The 18,915-nt window shown below is 39.2% G+C and overlaps 1 long non-coding RNA gene across 1 annotated transcript; it reads right to left on the bottom strand.

Annotated features, from left to right (window-relative positions):
- Window positions 1–1,833: 1,833 nt before the first annotated feature.
- Window positions 1,834–18,501, bottom strand: LOC126249634 (uncharacterized). Its single transcript, XR_007545634.1, has 2 exons — window positions 18,267–18,501; window positions 1,834–2,139 (listed from the first exon to the last, which is right to left on the bottom strand). It is a non-coding gene; the product is annotated as an uncharacterized LOC126249634 (long non-coding RNA).
- Between the last annotated feature and the right edge of the window lie 414 nt (window positions 18,502–18,915).

Raw genomic sequence — 18,915 nt, forward strand, 5'->3', positions numbered from 1 at the left:
AATATTTGTCATAAACAATTCAAAAGATGATTGGTGTAACCTAAAAAGTAATTAAATAATGAAAAATCGTCCTATTCCATTGTTTCATTACAAAAGCGTTTCACATTATTATTGTAACATTAGGGGACTTACTTTTGTTTTCGAATGAATAGTTAAAAAGTGCAACAAATTTTTAAGCAATAACTGATTCTGGATACAGCGCAGCACAAGAGCTCAGAACTGCATGCTCAGCGAACACATGACTAAAAACAAAGGAACTGGATGATGCAGTACATATAGTGGCAATAAAACAGTGTTCTCAGATATGATTTGTTCCTAAGAAAATCCAGTGTAGCCAACTTCAGCAATTTAGTAGTGACACGATAGTCATGAATTAGCAACTTCAATTTTCTTTACAATAGCATTACTTTTCACACTTCCCATTATTTCTACAACCTGATTATTTTTGTGTGAGGAATATTTATCTCTTCCAGAAATTGAACTGTTTTCATAACAGTATAGCAGTGCACTTTATGATAAAATATGTCAAGTTTTCTGGGGAAAAAAAAAACACTTATTATTGGAGCTAATGTTTGTAATTGTGACACCCCTGTGTGTTTCTGCATAAATAATTGTCAGCTTCTTAAGGGTACCAAATTTATTTCTGGACATTGATTGTTTTTAGTTATCTATTCTCGGTGGCAATATGTATTATCAGTTAACATTTTACACAATTCTGAGAGCATGTAGAGCCATTTTATAACACAGTTCCAGCCTGTTCAAGATAATGTTGCCATTCTATTATGTGTTATGGTGAAAGGAAAATAGGATGTGTGTGTCTCGTACAGTTTCATTTGTGGATTTTTCAGCTCTCGAAATTCAACATTCTTACACTAAAAAATTAAATGCAAAATAAATTTTAATCATTGTGGGCATCCCCCATTTTATTGCATTTTACACGTTTCATTATTTTAGTAACTTTTAGTGTCCAGTTGTCATGTCCATTTTTCTCAGATTTTCCTGGGCACCTTTTATCCTTTTCACAGACAACATTGGGGTGAGGATGGCCTCAGATGATTAAAGTGATGTTACTTGTAAGTAACGTACTATTCTCCCTTTTTAATTGTTTTAATTTAGGAATTTAGCAACAAAGTTCCTTATCTGATATTTCACACTTTAAGATCCCCTCCCATCCATGTGTAACAGGATGTTTTTTATTATTACAGTTTATACCAGATGATGGAACTTTAAGTGTTCTGAACCCAGTTGTGTACACAATAAAAGATTGTGGATTAAACAGCTGCCTTGCAGTTTCTTCATTTTTCAAAATAAGCTTTCTTGCCTAATATTACTAGCACCTAGCAGATTTTTACACCTGAAATATTATTTGTAATATTACAAAATAATTGATTAACAAAGCAAGGTGCACAGTAAAATCCTTCATAGCAAAATTAGCATTCTTCGGCAGTACTAGTCTGTCAATGATGTTACAAATGCTTACACTTTATACTTAGGGTCCATACAAACCTAGTTAAATCTGCAGAATTAAACAAGGAAAAGCTCAGGGGCTACTGTAATGTGTAAAACAATTCCAGTTCAACATTTTGCTTGCTATTTTTTATTTAGTGCATTTTTGCCACAACTGAGTAATACACATGCAAAAATTCCATTGCAGTACAGTGTGAAGGTCTTCAGAAAACTAACAATACTGTACTACTGTGTTTGCACATTCACTTTTACACAGGACTTCAGTGGATACTGATACTTTTAATTATGAAAAGTAGCAATGGCATACTTCAGTTAAAATTTGTTAGCTTTATATACTAGGATAAAGGTATGAACAGACACAAGGGATGCAAGTCATTTGCTTTCTTTATTAACAACAGTTGAATTTCCATATCACCGTAAAAACTTTATGTGTTACTCATTTTTATATGGAAACTTTCCCCAAAGGTCCTATAAACCATTATGTGAGTAAAGAGCAGATCAAGTTCAGTCTTACAGTATGTGTGATCAGAGGGTACCCACATAGTCAACACTTCATTGTCAGGTGCTGACTGTCACTGATGATGTAATCCCTTGAAGGTGACTTTTCAGTACGGATGGAGTCTCTCACATCATCCAAAATCCTCAGTAAAGTCACACCTTCAACAATTTTCCCTGTAACATTTCATTTGTTAGCGAAACTATAAACATATCATTACACAAATATTACTTAACTATGCATGACATTCTACATTTTATATCACTCTGTAAGGGTGAATCCTGGGTGACAGGAAATGGCCTGCACTGAGTAGCTGAAATGATACAGAATTGGTGCACAAGGTATGAAGCTTACTGCAGCTCAGCAAGAACCACAAAAAAATGACTAATTGTAAGTATATTATATAGAAATTATGTCCATAACAAAATTAAATAGTATTTAAAAGTTTTACTTTAATCTGTGGAAGAGAAAGAGGGAGTACTAATACGTTGGTGTGAGTACAACATGCCACATGAAATTGGAGGATATACATCTACAAAATACTGCCTACTGAGGTACTCTTAGTGAGAGCAAAGAGTAATACACTTAGTCTGCTCCAAGAGAACATCGTTTGAAAGAAAAGTATGACACAATATGGGGACTAAACCATTAGATACTACAGGATAACCAAAATTAAATAGTCCTGAGAGGGGCATTTTTTTTTTTTTTTTTTTTTTTTTTTTTTTTTTTTTTTGTAACATTTGACAACATTTCACAACAGTGGCAATTTTCAGCATCAACCATTTTCCAGTTCATTCTGAGCACATTACAGGTTATGTAATCAACCAATCACATCATCACATTTTCAATGTGCGAACACACAAACTATAAAAAAATGTTAAGCATGAAAACTGAATAAAGTACTTGTTTCAAGTAATGTACAAAATTTACAGTACCAAGCAAAGTGATGCTGTAATATACCTGTAATGCTGAGGAAACTGAAGGCACTGGTTTCCCCGGAAGGCACAGTATTGTAGTCACAGATCCGCCGGGCAGGAAAAGTTTACCCATTTCAACAAAAAAAGTGATATAATGTTTCCTTCTGGCAATGTGCTCAATAGAATGTATACACAACTAGGTAGTCCATGAAATGTTTGGTCTTCCTGTCATATCATGGGATGGCCCCTCTTAACATCCCACCACATTATTCTCTCCACGTTCTGTGTGTGAACAGAACGCTCTTTTGGATCTACAAAGTTCAGATTGTGGTTCACTATGAGGTACTGAAAATCTTCAGGACATAGAGTGTTGTATTAACTGAAGTAGTCGCTGACAATCGTCGTCCCAGTGAATCTTTTCTTTCATTATTCTGACCCACACTTCCCAAGTCCGAAATTCAACGGGATCAAGGAAGTAATTTTTTGACCATCGCTGAATTGCACCAAACACCTAGTTTCCATGGATTTTATGGCCTTCGTTGTGTTTCCTTTTCCCAAATTTTGCCTCATCTACTTCAACAGTGACTCCTGGGCTCCCTAATAGTTGAAAATTAGTTTATCGCCCACTCAATACACACTTTATGACAGAAGGAAGTCCAGTCAGTCACTGAAAGCATACACATGCTGATATTTGAGACAAGCCTCACCATCTTCAGACAACATACAGAAACTCACATGCTGCGGAAGTCTTGAGATTTTTCACACCATTCGGGCATGACCAGACCATGTACCATTTCAGGCACTGCACCTGAATGTGCACTCCACATTGACCACGCCACCACTGTTCTGCACCTTCCGTCAGCAACAGCAATGGAAAGAATCCTCATTTGGCAAGAAATTGCTTGGTGCATGGCATCTAGGGAATTCCAATGATCATGGAAGTATACATGCTCTGCTTTCATTAGTCCTTAAGAAATTACTTCATCCAGAAGGCAGCCACAACACTCCATATTAAGACTGAACAATGACCAGACAGATGGTAATCGCCTTCAAATGATCTCAAATTTCATAATACGTCACAGTACTTGATATGGTATGGACAGTGTCGAACAGTAACATCAAATCGGTCTCATCCAGAGCAACTGCTAGAGATGTGCTGTGAAGTAATCACAAGTATCAACTCTGCTTAAAAATGGATGCTTTCATGAAACAGGAAATTAATAATTTAGATTATAACTGAAGTTATGCTCTTAGTTTCTTGCCTATCCACACTATCGGAAATTGCAACATATTCTGGAAAACAGATAATGAATGATTCGTGACAAGCAAGGTTATACATTTCACTGCTCTGCCATGAGCTACACAAGATTTTCACCACAATCGGGTGTTTTGCTTTCACACTAGGGGGCTTTGCCAATTAACAAACATGTCTTCCAACATAACATAGACCCCGGGCTATGCCACAGATCGGTCTGTCACCACAACCAGATTTTCTCTGCCAATTCAAGCTGCGATCTTGCTTCCCAGCCAAATCACACACTTGGAAATCGCGAGATATTCGGAAAATACAGCCAAAAACAGACTAACCACACTCCTGGAAATCGCGACCACTTCTTCACTCCCAGCAATTTAACCTTATATTACTAAACGCTCCTAAAATTTATGACTGTAATTCATACCAATTCACAGTTCCCATCAACATTTTGAGCAGTAAAATTTTCAGTATATAGTGCATGTAAGACAGGACATTTTGTCTTTATTTTCTATGTGACATACCACTGGAGATCTTATAATGGTAATTAGTGAATAAACTACAAATTACATGTTCCTTTGAATAAAATATGGAATAGTAAAATTTACATTGCCCCCTTAGCATCCTAAGACTAAGTTGTGTTGTTACATCCAAGCCATACCATAGCCTTAGAAAATGCAATGCACAAACCATGACATATAGTGTATAAAACAGCCATATACTTCTCACAAACAAGAATAGCAATGTCGTTGCTTCATTTACATCAATTTAAGAGGTTCTCTTACAGCCCAACCTAAACACATGCCTAATTGGGGGAAAAAAGCAACAAGGAATATTTGTGATAATCAAAACTATATATCTGAAGCCATGGCTTTACTTATTTTTATATTGTGTGTAAATTAATTTGTGTTTGCACATCACAAAATAGTCATGTAGCAACTGGCTGAACAGATCATGTCTGCTATGCTCTCTATAACTGGCTAACTAGATCATGTTCAAAATTTTGTAAGAAAAGCACACTGCAAATTCTATTTCACAATTTCTGAAGCTATCATACCAGTATATGGGGCAGGGAGGGCTCTAGAGGTGCAGTGAAGCCAGTCTCCCTAAAGGAGTAAACCCGATACAAATCCAGGCCCTCCAGGTTGGGAGTTGATCATGGGGGCTAACAACTCCATATCAGAAAAAACATATTGTTACAAAACTCAAAGATAGGAACAGCCGGACTGATGAACAACCCATGCAAGGAAAAGGACACTGTAAACAGAAAAATGATATATACTTTTCTACTCGGAATGTAAGAACTTTGAACAAATCAGGAGCTCTACATGGACTCAAACACGAGATGGAGAAATACCATATAGGAGTAGCAGCAATTCAAGAAGTCAGATGGAAAGGAGATGGTATCATAAGAAGTGGTAATTACACAATTATGTACAGTGGAGGAGACAGTGATATAGTAGGTGGTACTGGCTTTCTTGTAGACAATAAGTATAAAGCAGCAGTCATAAATTTTAACCCTATAAATGAAAGGATGAGTGCGTTGAGAACGAAGGCCCACTCCTTCAACATCACTCTAGTATGTGTGTATGCACTCATGGAAGATAATGAGGATGAAATGAAAGATTAGTTTTACTGTCGACCAGAACAGGAATTAGAAGGCATACCAACGCATGGTGTGTAGATAGTGATGAGTGACTTCAATGCAAAAGTGGTAAAAGAAGAAGCCTTTAGAGAAACAGTAGAAAATGAAAGCCTGCATAAGGCGCTGAATAAAAATAGACAAAGACTTACAGACTTCGCCATGGGCAATGCAATGGCAGTGAAGAGTACACGGCTCCAGAGAAAGAACATAAGGAAAGCCACATGGCGCTCTCCAGATGGCACTATTTTTAATCAAACTGGCCATGTGGTAATGGACAGGGGACATGCATCTGACATCCTTGAAGTTGATTGTTGCAGGAGGGCTGACTGCGATTCCGATCATTATATGGTAAGAGTGAGATACAGACAATGCATAGCAGACTATAAATCCAGAGGGAAGAGAAAAGCTCCACGAAGATACAATGTTTCCAAACTGAAAGAGAAGGGAGTATCCGAAAAGTATGAAACAGAACCGCAGAAGAAGTGTGAGGCTAAACAAAGCCAAGCTCTGGAAAGCATCAAAGGGAATTGGAGTATGATTAAAGAGGCTCTACAAGAAACTGCAGAAGAAGTTTTGGGTTTAGAAGGCAGGGTGAAAAGGGCAGGGCGGTATGATGAAGATTGTAAAAAGGCAGTGGAAAAGGGAAATGAGGCAAGGTAGAAAATGATAAACAGGACAACAAGACCTAATACAGAAGAATTCATGAAGAAAAGGAAAGAGGCAGATAGGATTTACAGAAGAAAGAAATGAGAATTAGAGTGGAGATGGATTACAGAGCTAGAAGAAGAGTATAATGATCAAGAAGTAAGAAAATTCTACAAGAGAGTTCAGGAACTGAAGAAAGGCTTCCAAACACATATGGTATTCTGCAGAGATAAAGAAGGAAATTTTATAGGAGGAGAAGAACAGGTTCTAGGTCGAGGGGCTGAATATTTCAGTGAGCTGCTGAATGTCACTACAGAAAGAGAAGATCTGGAAGAAAATGAAACAGAGGGTGACCAACCGTGGCAGAATGTTAGTCAGGGTGAAAGACCTGTACCTATACCAACAATAGAGGAAGTTAGGAAGGCAATTAAAAGCCTAAGGAATAATAAGGCTCCAGCAGAGATGATCAAGGGTGGCGGTGAACATCTAAAAAGATTGGCACACCAGCTGATAGTGGAAATATGGGAAAAGGAAGAAATGCCACACCAGTGGAACATTGCCATTACATGCCTGATTCATAAGGAGGACAAAACAAACTGTGAAAATTATCTTGGTACTGCTTTAGTCAGCATGGTGTACAGAACATTAGCTAAAGTCATTGCTATGAGACTTGCACCAATTACAGAAGAAATAACTCTGAGACTACCAGTGCAGTTTTCGATGGGGCAGATCAACAACTGACCAGATCTTCATTATAAGGCAAATAATAGAAAAGTGTTATGAATATAATGTGAATGTACACCAGCTTTTTGTAGACTTTAAACAGGCTTATGATAGTGTTAAAAGGAAAAAGCTATATGACACCTTAATGGAGATGGAATTCCCAAGTAAACTTAGACTGGTACAAATGACCCTCACCAGCACAAAATGCCAGGTAAAAGTAGGGGGAAAACTGTCTAAAGAATTTGAGGTCAGCCACGAGTTAAGGCAGGGTGATGTATTATCCACGCTACTCTTCAACATAGTGTTGGAGAGAGTGATGCGAAGGTTGGAGATTGATAACCGAGGTGGCATTCTGTTTAACCATATGCACCAAAATCTAGCTTATGCCGATGATGTGTGTTTGCTGTCTAGAAGTTTGAAAGAAATGGAAGAAGGATTTGGCAGGCTGGAAAAGGAGGCAGAACAGTTGGGACTTAGAGTAAACTACACAAAAACACAGGATCGCTTTGCTTCCAGGGAAAATGCTGTTGTTAAAGCGAAATATATTAAATTGAACAGAGGCAATTATGAGAGATGTGAGAAGTTCCAATACCTGGGAGTGCTGGTTATGGAGAATAGCAGAATAAGAGAAGAAATAAAATCTAGGATTGCTGCAGGAAATAGAGCTTACTGGGCCCTGACCAAGATCCTTCAGTCACGTAGCCTGAGCAGAAAATCTAAGGTGCCTGTCGATCGAACAGTCATAAGACCGGTGGTAATGTATGGCTCAGAAACATGGACAATGACTGTAGCAGAAGAAGAACTCTTGAGAAGATGGGAGAGGAAATTATTAAGAAAGATTTTTGGAGCCGTGTATGAGGTGGTTGGTGACTGAAATTAAGTGTAACAGATTGAGATGGCTGGGCCATGTGAGCGAATGTCGGAGGATCGAACTGTCAAAAAGATTTACACAGGAAACTCAAGTGGCAAAAGGAGCAAAGCAACACCCTGCAAATGATGGCTGGAGGATGTGGAAAATGATCTGAGAAAGATTGGAGTCAGGAGATGGAGGAAACGAGCAGAAAATCATCCAGATTGGGCTGTGATCATCAGAAAGCCCAAGGCCCTACATGGCTGTAGCACCAAGGAGTAAGTATCATGCCAGTATTTTGTGGCTTTCATATTTATACTTGCTTATTGTGCAAATATGCAGTTTCAATGCTACAGTGCATCAAAGATCTATCCAAGCCACTTCCTCTTCTTTCTCAGTTTGTTGTGCTATGGTGCCATGAAGTCTGACACCCATATATAAAAATTTAACCATTACAGCTACCCTTATCACACCATGTTACGGCAGGCAACAGTGCTTTACAAACATTGTACTAGCCATCCACTACGCAGTATTGAAGAGGAAGGGCACTGAGTACCAAAATGACCACAGCTCTCTTCACAAATTATATTTTAACCACACTTAAAAACATTCTTGTATGAATCTTATAAGTAATTTTGGACATTCAGAAATGTCAGTGTGAACAGGAAAGTGTTTCTAAAAGCAAATATTAGAGCCCTACTAAATTTAGAATACAATAAGTATGTTGCTGTTTGTGGCTAACAAGAATAAATATTATGCTATAATCTTGAATTTAAAACTCTGTTTAGGCAATTTAATTTTAGTTATACTAACTGGAAATCTACAAGACAGACTGCTTGTCTTGATGCTATATTTACAAAAGTTAGCAGAGATTTAATGTGTTCTGATGTAGATGTTTTTGCTTTCCCAGATTCTGATTTATTTTGGGTAGAAATAAGTAATCTTAACGTGAAGTATAAAGAGCTCAAAGAGCTTAAATTCGAGATTAGAAGACCAATAGCACAGGAAAATATTTCTAATTTTATTGTTTCACTTGAGAATTATGAATGGAAAGATTTGTTCAACAATAATAGTCAACGTTATGCTAATATAATCTTTGATAGGTTTTTTCAAGCTTTCTTAAATATTTTTGAGACCAACTTTTCTCAGTATAACACAAATAAGCATAGGCCTAAGGACACCTGGTACATGACATTTAAGAGTTCAAAAGGATTATAAACATGCAGTCAATGAGGCTAAGAAACAACATAACTTCTTTAGCATAGAGTCATCCAAATGATCATACAATGTAAACTTTCACGGCCGGTATTGACTTCACTTAAAACTTCCGGGCTGATAGGCCGTGGTCGAAGTATAAAACTGTCTCCTAATGTTTCGTCTCCGACTGCGGGAGACATCATCAGAGGTAAAGCGGCGAACTGCGAAGAGGACTCGAGGAGGCGCTGATTATATAGGCAGTACAGAGGGCGCCACTGTCGATCACGTGGCGTTGGCTATGAGATTGTCTCTGGTAATGCCAACATTCTCGATTGAAAGTAATCGATCGTCACGCTTGCGGTGCAACGCTGACATCCAAATTTTATCCAGTTTAACACCTTCGTCTTTCTTGTTAAAATTATTATGATGTTTATCAATCTCGATAGCCTCTCTATACAAGCGTACATAATAATGCGAGGTTTTTGATATGACGCTCGTCTCGCAAATTTTTTTTTATTTCATGATCACCTTCCTGGTAAACATGTTCCGCTACGGCCGATTTATCCGTGTGACCTAGGCGGCAATTCCTCTTATGTTCGACAAGACGGGTGTTCACACTTCTCTTTGTGGTACCGATGTAAACCTGTCCACAACTACAAGGAATTTTATATACCCCCAGTGTAGCCAAAGTGTGCCTTGCATCTTTTGCCGACCTTAAGAATTCTTTTATTTTCCTAGTAGGTCTGAAAATAGTTTCCACCCCATACTTGCCTAAAACTTTCCCAATGTGATCTGTGACCTTGCTAATGAACGGAAGAAAAACTTTGCCCATGGACGACTGCTGTTCGTCGTTACTCCTGATTCTCTGCCTAGAGCGAAGTGCTCGATCTATATCCTTGCTAGAAAAGCCATTCTTCACGAAAGCTGACCGTAGATGTTCAATCTCATCTTTTAAATAAACAGGTTCACAAAGTTTGTGCGCCCTGTCTACCAAAGTTTTCATTACACCTCCAAAAAAAAAAAATTTTGCGAGACGAGCGTCATATCAAAAACCTCGCATTATTATGCACGCTTGTATAGAGAGGCTATCGAGATTGATAAACATCATAATAATTTTAACAGGAAAGACGAAGGTGTTAAACTGGATAAAATTTGGATGTCAGCGTTGCACCGCAAGCGTGACGATCGATTACTTTCAATCGAGAATGTTGGCATTACCAGAGACAATCTCATAGCCGACGCCACGTGATCGACAGTGGCGCCCTCCGTACTGCCTATATAATCAGCGCCTCGAGTCCTCTTCGCAGTTCGCCGCTTTACCTCCGATGATGTCTCCCGCAGTCGGAGACGAAACGTTAGGAGACAGTTTTATACTTCGACCATGGCCTATCAGCCCGGAAGTTTTAAGTGGAGAGTCATCCAAAAATAAATGCAAGAAATCACAGAGTGCAGTAAACCCAGTAGCCAAAAGCAAACAAAAATAGAGGCTGTAGCTGTATGACCAGCTGAATTTAATAACTTTTGTGTACAGTCAATTAAATTTGTGAAAGCACCGTTAGGCCTCACAAAACAGTATCTGATATTAGAAAATGGCATAGTGTAAGCCATGCATTAAAAGACAATTTTTTTCTCAGAGGTAACACCAGGAATTGTTTTAACTATTGTAAATAATTTTAGGCCTTCTGGTGTGTGTGTGTGTGTGTGTGTGTGTGTGTGTGTGTGTGTGTGTGTACATATATATAAGGCGTTAAATTTTTTTTTTATCAAGAGTTGTGCCCATTTATAAGAAGGGGACAGAAATTGCCCCTCTAGCTGTCGCCCAGTATCTCTGACACCAGTTTTATCAAAAGTTTTAGAATCTGTTATCTATTACCCGTTATGTGATAATGATATTCTCTCTGCACCACAGTTTAGCTTTAGGAAGGGCAAACCTACTATTCATGCTATTGACTCTTTCATTAAAAAGGTGCTTAGTGCTTATTGAGAGAGAAACTTCATTCAGGCTACTTTTTGCAATCTTAGCAACACCTTCAGCTGTGTAAAGCATAACTCGCTTCCCACCAAATTAGTTTATTTCAGAATAATTAACAACAAAGTAGGTAATATTTTTGAACCACTTCTTAATAACTGTAACCAAATCGTGTGTACTGAGGAGGATAGGTCACAAATAGTTGGAATTCAGTGTGGTGGGCCACAAGGTTCAGTTTTGGAACCATTGTTATTTATTCTAATGAGAAATGATTTGTCATTTTATACAAATGCTCACTCTGTTCTCTATGTTGATGTCGTGTGACTAGTGTCTCCCGTTGGGTAGACTGCTCACTGGGTGCAAGTCTTTCAATTTGACGCCACTTCAGCGACTTAAACGTCGACGGGGATGAAATAATGATGACTAGGACAACACAATACCCAGTCCCTGAGTGGAGAAAATCTCCGACCCAGCCGGGAATTGAACCCGGGCCCTGAGGATTGACATTCTGTTGTGCTGACCATTCAGCTACTGGGAGCAGACTCCTTTTGATGATAGCACATTTTTCAATATCAGTTGACACTTTAATACCCTTCAAACTACAGCTAAATACACCCTATCACAAATATCAACCTGGTTTTGAGCAAATGGATTCCTCCGATCACGGGGTCCTGGGTTCGATTCCCAGCAGGGTCAGAGATTTTCATCTGCCTCGAGATGACTGGGTGTTTGTATTGTCCTCATCATTTCCTTATCATTCTTGAAAGTGGCAAGACTGGACTGAGCAAAGGTTGGGAATTTGTACGGGTGCTGATAACCCGCAGTTGAGTGACCCACAAACCAATCATCATCATCTAATGGATTCCTACTCAGTGAGAGTAAAACTAAACAGTTATTTAGTTTAAGAAATTTGCCAGTAGAAAATTGTTGCATATGGGGGTGTACAAACTGCCTGTTGGTTTCTGTCTCAGGTTCTTCAGCCCATGTTCATCTAATGATTTTAAAACATTTCGCCAGCATGAGCGGTTGGCATTGTCCAAGTTTAACCCCCCATTTCTGGTGGTGGACTGCAGCAGAGTTCACAACCGAAAGCTATACATACCTGGCATGTCAACATCCAAGGGCTTCTCCAAGCCACTTCTTGCGAGGTTCTCCTCTTGCTACTTGCAACGGTCATTCACTGCAGAGCGGGAAGCCAGGATCCATTTACCTTGGGCTCTCTTCTTTCTTGTTGAAGCTATTCGCATGTTTGTGTATTTCTATAGATTCTCTGAACAAGCAGGTGTGATAGTTCTTCTCTACAGCCAGAACTTCCATGTTGGTGAATTTTACTATGTGGTCGGTCTCACAGCGCGTGCTCTGCTACAGCCGATTTCTCAACCCGTTGTATCACTTACGTTCTGTGATCCTAGTGTTGACTGATCATCCAATCATTCCAATATAAACTTTTCTGCATTAGCACGGTATGTGGTATATTCCCGAAATTGTAAGTGGGTCCCTTTTATTGTTTGCCCATCTGAGGCACTCATTGGCCTTCTTTGTTGGTTTGTAAATAATCTTTACGCCGTGTCTGCACAATATGCGGCTGATTCTGTCTGTCACTCTGGGAATGTATGGCAGAAAGGCCGTACTCGACGTTTCTTTTTCTGATGTGTCACTTCACCGAGTGTTTGACTCTCTTATATTTCTGATACAACTTGTGGAGTACCCATTGCTCTTCAGAATACTTTCCAGGTGTTGCACCTGGCATCTGAGTTGCTGTGGCTCATGTATTCATCTTGCTCGCATTACGAGCATATTAATCATGCCGCTTTTCTGGCTCAGATGGTGATTTGATAGTTTGTGCAGGTATTGGTCCGTGTGTGTCGGTTTTTGATACACGCTGTGTCCCAAGTTCTCACCACTCATGTGGTAAACCATATGATCAGCACATCAGGAAATGGTAGTTTTTTGTCCTCTTCTACTTCCATGATAATTTTTATGTTGGCATGGAGTACGTTCAGCTGTCTTAGGAAGTCACCGAGCTGTTCCTCTCCATGGCTCCACACAATGAAGGTATCATCGACATATCTGTACTACAGCTTAGGTTTACAAGGCACCAAGTCCAGTGCTTGTGCTTCAAAATTTCAAAATGTTCCACAAAGAAGCTGGCCACCACTGAACTAAGAGGACTACCCATGGCAACATCTTCCAGCTGTTTGTAGAAATTGCCATTCCATATGAAATACCTCTTGGTGAGACTTGCATGAAAGAGCTTTGCGATGTCTTGCGGGGTAAATGGAACCCATGTGCTCCAGGGAGTCACTGAGTGTCACTTTCATAAACAAACAACATCAAAGCTGATCAGGATGTCATTTGGTGCAAGATTTAGCTTCTTCAGCTTCTCAATGAAATGTCCTGAGTCCTTTATGTCTGTGTCAGTCTTCCCCACATGTGGCAGGAGCAGCGAGGCAAAGTGTTTTGCCAGTTTATACATTGGAGTTAGTGGAACATTATTCATATGGACCTATGGTAATCCATACAGCTGTGGTGGTAGGTCTTCTGTGTTGTGGAGGTTCCTCTGCATGTACATACGTATAAACTGGCAAAACACTTGGCCTCTCTGCTCCAGCCACATGTGGGGAAGACTGACACATCCATAAAGAACTCGGGACATTTCACTGAGAAGTTGAAGACACAAACTTGAGCCAAACGACATCCTGATAAGCTTTGATGTTTCTTTGTTTACGAAAGTGCCCCTTATATGGGGGCCGCTGAAACATGTCACTCAAGGTCATTCCCCAAGCGCCATAAAGTTGGCAATATAACTGACAAACAAGTGAGAAACGTGAGGCACCGCATCTTCTGAACCAATAACAGGACCAAAAAAATGCCAGTTCCGACGTTGACGCTACCATGTTGCTGGCTTCCATGTAAATATTCTTTGTTAGTGCGTAACCACCTGCTTTTGTGTTGTGTTGTGTCATGTTGTGTTACCGCCTCGACTACAGTTTCTGTTTATGAAACAATGTCACCAAAACAATGTCGTTCACCAAGCAATAATCTGTTGTGCCGTGGAGTGCCATTAAATATTCAGGCTTGGGAATTGCTACGGAGGACACATGAGTTTTACGAGCAAGAAAAACAATTTGTTTCTGTTCATGAGCAAGTGTCGATTTCAGCTGATAAAATTTTAGAGCGTACCTCGAAAACTCTAGGTCTCAGCCAAACAACAGTTATAATGAAAGGGGTGCTACCTCACAACTTGCAAGACTCTGAAGTAAACAGTGTGGAAGAAAGTCCCTGTGGGAAAAACAGTGTGTTTTCAAGTACCCTGGGAAGAAAAAAAAGCAGCATCGTCCTCTTAAAGATATTGATTCTTTCCAATCCGATGCAATTCGTCGGCACATATATGGATATTATAGAAGGAAAGAACACCCCACAATAACGACGTTAGAAAGTGAACTTTTCTCATGGGGGAAAAGTTACTTACAATGGTGTTAAAATGTATGGGCTTCTGTTTTAAAAAGTTGGATGGACGAAAACTGTTACTCAATAAAGCTCATGTTGTTGCAGCTCGTTCCATTTTTTTTACACAAAATTGTAGGAAAGGGCATACACTCATTCATAAGGTTAGACGAAACACGGGTCAATGCTGGAGAATCAGTCGAGAAATGCTGAATAGATGATATTCCGAATAGCAGCTGACATCAGCCAACACGAAGAGGATCCAGATTAATTGTGGCCCATGCAGGATCTTCCAACGGCATTGTGCCTGCAGGACTTTTAGTTTTTCGATCAAGAAAAACCAATGACTATCATGAGGATGTGGACCACCAACGGTTTCGGCAGTGGTTTAAAAATTTGTTGCTCCAGTTTAGCGTTCCGACAGTGTTTGTGATGGACAATGCGCCGTACCATTCTGCGATTTTAGATAAAACTCCCACCACTAGTGACTGTAAAGAAACTATAGTGCAGTGGTTGCAGGCGCGAGACATTGCTGCGGACATAAGCACGACAAAGCTATTGCTATATTCGCTTGTGAAGCAAAATAAGCCTGTGACGCCTAAATACATTGTGGATGAAACTGCAAGCAAACAGGGTCACTTGGTAATTCGGCTACTGCCTTATCGCTGCCATTTTAATCCAGTTGAATTGGTTTGGAGTGAAGTCAAGGCATACATTAGAAGTAACAAGACTTTTACCATAACAGTAGTGGAAAGGCTGCTACATGAAGATCTTGCTACTGTAGACACTACCTTATGGAGGAAGAAAGTAGACCATGTTGCTAAACTCATAAGAGAAGCACAGGCTATACACATGATTATAAATGAAAACTAACAATTAATGATTTCTCTTAATGATGATGAAGAAGACAATGGTTTTGGCACCAATTCCAATGATAGTGAAGGAGAACTGGAGAGAATTGACATCGTAAATTGGTGAGTGTAAATGTATAAAGAATTAATTCTCTCTCTCTGCAATCGAGTTGGCTATGCGTGTTTTGGTTTATTTCTTTCTGTGAGCATGGATAGCGTGTTCTTTGGTATGCTTAGGTTTACATTATTATATGACTGTTTACATGCAGCTATTACGATAACAATTTGGAATGATTTTTCATAGATATTGTCATTAACTTCGGGTGTTATTACTTCCCGGTTTCATATACTATCAAAAGCTTAGTCTCCATCGTCGTTATCTCCATTGTTAGAAAAACGTACTTTGCTGTACTTACATATAAACGTCGATTCTAGCTTACATTTACAAAATGTACTTCAGAGTTGTTGGCAGCTATTGGAACCTCACAATCGCAGTATAGCCAACTACACACGAGCTGCCAAGTGACATATCAGTTCCATTTTTCCCACAAGACACCACAAAGCTCTTTGATTCATGTCTCACCACGAGCTATTTCACATAAAATGGCAACTTCTATGAACAGCTGGAAGGCTTCTTCATGGAAGATTTTGAAGCACAGGCACAGGACTTGGTATCTTGTAAAACTAAGGTGTGGTACAGATACTTCGATGATACCTTCGTTGTGTGGAGCCATGGTGAGGAAGAGCTCGGTGACTTCCTAGGCCACTTGAACAGCCTCCATGCCAACAGAAAATTTACCATGGAAGTAGAAATGGACAAAAAACTACCATTTCTAGATGTGCTGGTCACAAGGGATTGTGAAAACCTGGGACACAGTGAGTATCAAAAACTGACACACATGGACCGATACATGCACAAACCATCAAATCGCCACCTGAGCCGGAAATAAGGCATGATTAATAAGCTCGTAACACGAACAAGACAAATACGTAAGCCGCAGCACCTCAGACATAAAATACAACACCTGGTTAGCATGGGTACTCCACAAGTTGTATCAGAAGTATAACAGAGTCAAACACTCGGTGAAGTGACACGTCAGAAAAAGAAACATCGAATACTACCTTTCTGCCATACATTCCCAGAGTGATGGACAGAATCGGCCTTATATGGTGTAAACATGGCGTAAAGACTATTTACAAACCAACAAATTAGGTCAAAGAGTGTTCAGATCAGCAAACTATAAAAGGGATCCCACTTGCAATGTTGGGAATATACTGCATACCATGCACATGCAGTAAAGTTTATGTTGGAATGCCTGTACAATCAATCAACACCAGGATCACAGAATGTAAGCAACATATCAAGTTTGGGCATGTAGAGAAATTGGCCGCAGCAGAGCACGCACTATGTGAGACCAACCACGTATTAAAATTTGCCGATACAGATGTTCTGGCTGCAGAAAAAAGCTATAGAAATACGCAAACAGGAGAATAGCCTCAAGAAGAAAGAATCAAGGTAAGTGGATTTTGGCTTCCCATGCTGCAGCAAACAACTGTTGCAGGTAGCAAGAGAAGAACCGCACTGGAAATGACCACAGAGAAGCCCTTGGATGCTGACGCACCAGGTACATATAGCTGCAGCCACAAACTCGGCTCTAGTTCACCATTGACAATGGAGGGTGAAACTCTGATAATGCCAGCCACTCATGCTGGTGAAAACGTCAGAAAAATCATCAGGTAAACATTGGCCAAAGAACCCAAGACAGAGGCCTACAGGTAGTTTGTCAACAAGTGGCCACAAAAGCCTTCGCAATTCTATGGTGGTTTACGTGTTAAGAAATTTTAAAAAATTATGTACCTGTAGCATATGTAAGATCATCCTGTTTTGCTTTTTTTTTTTTTTTCACAGTATTATGTCATATGGGCTTTTATTTCACACCAAAAGCACCCATGTTCAGGATATTCCGATACTTCAAAAGAAAGTTATTAGGATTATTACAAACTCTGGAAAACTTGCCCACTGCAGACCATTGTTTACTGACCTAAAAAATTAACTGTAATAAACTTGCACATTTACACAGTTATTATGTATGCAAAGAATAACTTATCAGAATATCAACTTCGACTGGATTTGCACTCTCATGACACTAAAAATTATAGACATAGTGACATGCCTTACTGTAGATTATCTAAATTATTGAACAGCTATGAAATGATGGGTATGACAACGTTCAACAAACTGCCTGTTCAATGGGTAGCAGCTCCATTCGACTTATTTAAGCAGACTGTACAGTTGATTATCGATTAATCCTTTTTTACTCAATTCATAAATTTTTATGAATGTGAAAATGCGACAGCACAGTAATAATAATTTGGAGTGTAACACAATTTCTTTAACACTGTCAATACGAGATGCTTTGTTCAAATTATTTTGGTCAAAATATTGTAGTTTATTTGAAATTTGTTATAATTTCTTGTAGTTTTCGCTTTTATAAACAAATCTTTATTGTATATGTACTGTATATTTATAGTTATACGTTTCTGGCATGACGTTGTTTATAGCTATAACAGTTGAACGACAACAAAATTTTTATTATTTCATGGATAAGGATATTTGCGACTTCAAAATAGAATCGAAGCAAATTCGTCAGTTACTAGGCCGTTAATAGAAAGCAATATCTTTATACATGCACAACTCGACAAATGGGCTAATAAACTTACTACTGTCCTTAACCAATTGATGGGATACATAAAACTGCCTAAAGAGTGTGTGCATAATAAATTATTGATTACATGAAGGTATTTACCGTCTGATTACTGGAATAAAACACTTCTTCATAGGTTGTAACAACGTGCTCGTCTTGCACATGTGATCTTTGGTTTTTTTTCACATTTCGCTGTACTTTCTGCACTGTCCACAAGCGTGCGTACAATCTCTCTCCATAAACTCGTTATCGTACACGCTACATGGCACATGCGATCAATGCCATTAACAAATCACAAGTGGCTGTCGCCATACTTAAGTGACGTCACTTGCAGAGTAGCCCGTGGCCAAACAAGTTACGGCCTGCCGTCAACAGATGGCATTAGAGTGCAGACTTGAATACACTTGTGACAAAAATTAAATTTAGAAGCACAGAGGAAAAGAGTAGGTACAATATTTGACAAATTATATCCTAAAAACACTATTGTTTTAATCATTAGTACTTTTATACTTATAATTTTACTTTACGAACAGATATAGAATTTATACTTACTATGACAACGTAACAGGTTTTCAATAAAGGCATGCAAGCAGCTAGCTTGTGCCATGGGAAGGGGGGGTTGTAAAAGCGACTGCACGTGCTACTGGTCGCATTGCAGGACACCCACGCTTCTACTGCGGTTTTTTCCGCATAGAGTGTGGGTGTCGAATGCTGTACATGATTAGGTGGGTGTTGACGTGACTGTACATGT

Source organism: Schistocerca nitens, chromosome 3 (assembly GCF_023898315.1).
Source record: "Schistocerca nitens isolate TAMUIC-IGC-003100 chromosome 3, iqSchNite1.1, whole genome shotgun sequence".
In the NCBI taxonomy this organism is placed as follows: domain Eukaryota; kingdom Metazoa; phylum Arthropoda; class Insecta; order Orthoptera; family Acrididae; genus Schistocerca; species Schistocerca nitens.